This window comes from Pecten maximus, chromosome 15 (assembly GCF_902652985.1).
Source record: "Pecten maximus chromosome 15, xPecMax1.1, whole genome shotgun sequence".
Taxonomy (NCBI): Eukaryota; Metazoa; Mollusca; class Bivalvia; order Pectinida; family Pectinidae; genus Pecten; species Pecten maximus.
The window spans coordinates 25,452,381-25,458,392 of record NC_047029.1 but is presented as its reverse complement, the minus strand read 5'-3'; positions in this window follow the sequence as shown (position 1 = coordinate 25,458,392).

Genomic DNA, 6,012 nt, shown 5'->3' with positions numbered 1-6,012 from the left:
AGATATATTGTAAAGAAAAATTAACAAGATATCTTATAAAGAACGAGACTCTCGTGAGAAAGGAAAACCTAAACGTTCGAAAATGACTGCTCCCTCTGTAAGGTAACTTCCGTTTTGTTGGAAGGCTCGACCACGATCGGCTAGGCACGGAGCAGATGTCGAGTTTGAGCAAACATGAATATATAGCTATCATAAATCTCTTTCCAACCAATGTATGTAGTTTCAGCTTAATCTCGGCTCCTTCATCGAGTGGAGGAGGGTTAACATTATCTCAAATTCAAATCTCCCTCTTTATAAGATATCTTTTAATCGAATTATATAAGATATCTTACATAATTAACTTTATAAGATATTTTATATAATATGTAAGATATCTCATATAACATATCAGATATCTTATATTTTTTGAGACATCTTATATATTATATAAGATATCTTATAAAGAAAAGTATATATCTAATTTATCATATAAGATATCTTATAAAGAAAAGTATATATCTAATTTATCACATAAGATATCTTATAAAGTATATAAGATATCTTTTAAAGTATATAAAAATCGTATATGACTATATAAGATATCTTATATAATGTGGTAAAATCCTGGATCAACGTTACCCCGTGAATAAATGACAACATGGCTTGCGATAACATTCCAACCTATCACAACAAATAAAGAATGCCGATATACTGTAAGAACGAAACCATATCTCTAACAAACACAAAAAAAAATAATAAAACGAAGGGGAAATAGAAACAAACATAATAGATTTGTATTTGGACACTTTAAAAGTAATGGCAGAATAAGACTAGGTGTTCCGAAGAGCAAGCGTCTTCTGCTCCGTCGACATTATCTGCCATACAATTCGGGGTCATATCCGGGTTAAGTCACATTCTCAAAATGAGGACTATGATGGTGACAACGGTTTCGTTGTCTTTATCAATCTGAGTCTCTCGAACCCTTATGCTGTTAGTTTCTTCAGTAGGCGACAACTTCAATATCGAATCTGTACATCTCTGGCGGGTGAGGGACGTTGCACTTTACATCATACATTGTATATTCCCTGTCCTCAACATACAAAACATAATATTTAAAGATATCTAATAAAAATATAAGATATCTCAAACATATAAGATATCTTATATAATTTGGTAAAATACTGGATCAACATTGATCCGCGAATAAATGACAACTTGGCTTGCCATAGAAATTGAATCCCAGTGTCACGCCAGGGTGAGCTTGAATTGGACGCTAGAGACAGTGCTGTTTTACAAGTGGTTCCTTTCAATTGTGGTGCGAGAAAAGAATGAGTCTGTACTGTTCGGTTTTTGCAGCAGACTGAATGTAACTTATTTACTGTTATGGCTCACCAATGTAACAATGTCGGATGTTTCACAGTTTAGAAAGTTTTTATCCCAATTCTCGGATCCTCTGAATGGTAAGGTCGTAATGCTGGTATCTGCCCTTCTACCATTATGTAGAAGAATAGGACTTAGGTGTTGTCTGCTTTGGAATGATGTAAGGTTCACTTATTGTAGCATATTGTCGAACATCCTTTGTACAACCTATTTGTATGCTTTCTAATTTTGTTACTTTTTTGTTGCAAAATAACTAGATATTGCATGCAATATATTTTGATTTTTATTAGTAGCAGGTAGGTCTTTCAAAAATGAAAATGTACTAGAGGCTTCAATTTCGATGAAATTGCTATATTTGTTAATAATGTACGTCATGTGTTGGTCCTCCATACAGCCATGCACCTTGTGACAATTAGCTGTTGATGATGATGTTCATAATCTTTTAAGGAATGTAATACTTAGTGACTTTGAAAAGGCTGTCTGTGCGTTCTTCTGGAGGCATACATGTACAAAAAGTAAATACCGTATGGGTCGTCTGTATGGAAAAACGGTTATTAAAAGAATAAGGGAAATACTCTCAGAATTATTTTTTATTTGTTTCTATTTTGTGCAAAGGTCAATATAACATTCCAAGGACCTGGCGAAACGTTATATTGACTTCGGGGAGATGCTATAAATCATTTCTTCTAAGGATGTCATGTGATCTCATTTGGACCAATGAGTGATAGGGTTACATACCGATCATATAATAAGACTCTTTAAAAACCGTACACTTTGCATGTGCTTCAAAAATAGTCACATAACTGCTATTTCAGTGAATGAATTTTGTGAAACTAACTTTATAGATGATACATGAAATAGCAACACCACATCATGATCACTGGAATCACTGGATGACATCAATCGTGGGCGACTTATGTGATGTATGGTAATACCAGCGGTGTCTCATCCATCCTATGGCAGGTATACTGTGATTATTTAGAAAATAGACAAACACAAAGCTATGGTTACCATGCTGCGCGTTGTATTGTTAAACAGCTATAGTCGTTTATGGATGGTCCCCCATGAGATTGTGGCATATTCTTTTTTTTTTTTTTTTTTTTGTGTCTCCTTGTAATAGCGCGCAACTGATGCCGACTTTATAGTGCTACCTCATTGAAACATACTGCCGAAAACATCCTGCAGGAAACCCAACCCGGTCACATTATACTGAAAACGGACAAACCAATGTTCTCACTCCCAAAATGCTGAGCGCTATATTATATATAAGCAGGAGAAGAAACTACCAATTTTCACAGATTCTGGTATGTATATATCGACCAGGGGACAGAACCTAAAGACTCCCTCATAGAAACGGTCGCTCAACTAAAGTGAGGCAGTGTCAAAAGAGACATTAACAAGGACAAATTTGCTTAAAAGAAGAGAATATAAGACTCTTTCATATGTGTATATGTAGGATAGGGACATTCCACCCGAGGGGTCACAAAATGTGGTGAAACCCGAGGCTTGCCGAGGGTTTTACCACATTTTGTGATCCCGAGGGTGGAATATCCCTATCCTACATACACACATAATGAAAGAGTCTTTTTCTCTCATATCATTACCGAATTTCTGGCGAAAGTGTCCCTCAGCCATCCATTTTCTTCAATTTTTTAATTTCTTTATTTGACGTTTTTACTAAATATACTTGTGATATTCTGAAAGATCATACCCTATTTTTGGCAAACAATGTTTGCACACAAATTTCATTCATTTTGTGGTTAAGTGATGAACGAATGAACAATTCGCCGATAAAAATTACCGTAACTTGACCGACTTTTACGTGGCCGTGATCAAATTGTCAACATCCGAGAAAAAGAAGTTCTATCAACAATACTGAAAGCCAACGCTGAAATGAGTTTCCCAACTTCACATATAATTTGATTTGCACCTCGACATATTTAATCATTTCACAGAACACACTGTACTTTTAAATGTCAAGTCAAATTTTTTTTTATAAAATACTACGTCACTGCATGACGTCACGACTGTCATTGGAATTCCATTCATAGTTCAATGAGAGTGATGTCGATCTCGATCGCCATGACGCGGCGATGTTTCGTGGCTGGTAATTTTAAATTCACTGTGATTTTGGCAACTTCGTGTGTGAACCAGCGAACAGTGACTCTATACGAGTATTCGATCTTTTCTGTGACATAGGATTATATGTGTTTAACCGGTTGTCTTGATGGAATGACGAAGGTAGGTCAGTCGATAGGCTAACGATGATCATATTGAAAGGCTAGGATGACAGTTAGTTTTCATGGTTACTCTACACAAATATAGACTCTGAGTTACAATTGAAATAAATATTTCTTACATGAACATCGAGGGGTGTCATTTTTACCGAATGTTCGTTCATTTAAGAGCCAATTCCCAACTTCCAAATACACAGGTTACTGAGTAGGCCTAACTGTTACTGACAGTACCGTAGAGTAAACAAATTCCAGGGCCCCCTGCTGACGCAAACGGAACCATTTCATAGGTTGTGACGTTTGACATTTTCTTTTTTATATTTTTTTTATGTATGGCTTTTATTTTACTTCCTGTCATTGCCAGGTGATTGTGTGTGTTTACATGTTTTTAATGACAAATGACAAATCTGTCGGGTAGGCAAGTCTGTATTGTACTGTAACTGTTACAACAGGCCTGTAACGTTAGGCGTAGTCTAACTGTTTGTTACAGTAACGGAGTTATATGTTCGCTCAGATGAAATGTCTAATCGTTTAACCGTGTAGCCCTATTGATTTACTGCTGATATGATATATATTTATCTAAGAATGTATGTATTTTTATAGTTAAGTCCAACGTTTCAAAACCGACACCGACGATAAGGACTGTCGGATGTGAACACAAGCAGACGACGTTGTGAGAGTTGTCCCCCTTGAACGCAGATTAATCCGCGCGCGTGAAATGCTATGTAAGATAGATTTATCTTACATAGCTATCTTACATGGGCAAACTCTATCCAACATGGCGAGATATGAGAGAAAAGATACTATCTCAAATTAGGTCGCCACCTAACTATTATGCAATAGGGGCAGTGGGTGCAGTTCTTACGGGCCAACAACATGCTGGGTTAAAGTCTACCGAAGTCTGTTCAAATGACTGTTATTGAGTTGCTTGAGTCACAAAGGCCATCCTGACCTTGGCCACGTACATCGATAGTCTGGACTAAAATCCAGGTAAAATATCACGTGACTCCAGTGATTCCCACGGCACCAAAATTGATCGCAATACTTCATTGGCGCGTAGCGTGTATGTAGTTAATAAATACCATATAAAATAAAGTAAAATTGACCTATTAAATAGGAGTTTTACGCTACCCATACATGTATGTCTCTTGCCTACAATGGTAGTTTACATTTTACTTTGAACGATACAATGTAAATCGGTTATATATGTATATGTATATAATAAAAGTGAATTTTGTTTTCTGCATAGCCGTATGATATTGTTTTGGCCCCGGATATGACGCGACAAGTGGCGTTACTAGTCAAGATAAAGTATGTGATTGGTCAATGTAGCGGTAGATGCAAAATGTAGATATGCAGTTAAAAACGAAACAAGTTAAGACTGAAGGCAAGCTGAATAAGTGGTAGCTGCGATAACGTAGCTCTGGGCGACGGACGGACAATTTCTGACAGATGGTCGTCGTCAGAGCAGTGTATACAGGGTATGAATATTCGTTCTAAATTTGGTTTGGTTTGTTTTTGTTTAACGTCATATTAACAGCCAGGGTCATTTAAGGACGTGCCAGGTTTTGGAGGTGGAGGAAAGCCGGAGTACCCGGAGAAAAACCACCGGCCTACGGTCAGTACCTGGCAACTGACCCACGAAGGTTTCGAATTCGCAACCCAGAGGTGGAGGGCTAAATAAGTGGGTGTATCTTTTCAAATGACACATTAATAAAATTATATTCCTGATTCAAATGCAGTCTTATTATCACCAAATATGATTCATCATTTTGTTATCAGTGCTGAAATGCTTTAGATTTACATTATGATCACCAGCATTAAAACTATGCCGTTTATCTTTTTTAAAGATATTTCTTGTTAAAGTCTTATTGTCCCAAACATAGGGCCCAAGGGGTTGAAATTCCTCAGCGTGCAAACAAAAATTACAATGTATCACAGTTAGCGATGGTTTTACCATATGTGTTATGCGGACTTATTGAAGGGTAAGTTTATGTTATCAGTTATAGTCAATCTAGTGAATGCTGAATTAAATTATTTCATCAACTACGGTTTTTTTCGCAAGTTTTCGATACCAGCGCATGGGAGCCCGAGGGCCATTTTTTAGGAATATGATTTGAGTTGTCTATAGGTATACAGAGTAAAATAAGACACTGTAAAAAATTGGTTTTCCGATGCGCTCTGTGTAAAAAAAATGATTGCAATGCGGGGAAACCCTCTCCCCGCCAATAACCCCCAACCCCTAACCACCCTCCACCCTCAAAAGTTACAAGTAGCCCCATGATGCAACTCTACGGTCATTAAATGAAATTGAGATTGTAATTAACAATTTTTTTTTTCCGCAAAAAAAAAAAAAAATTATATGTTATAGATTTTTAGGTTTGTATTCAAAAACTCAGTTCTTAACAGTTATTTATTG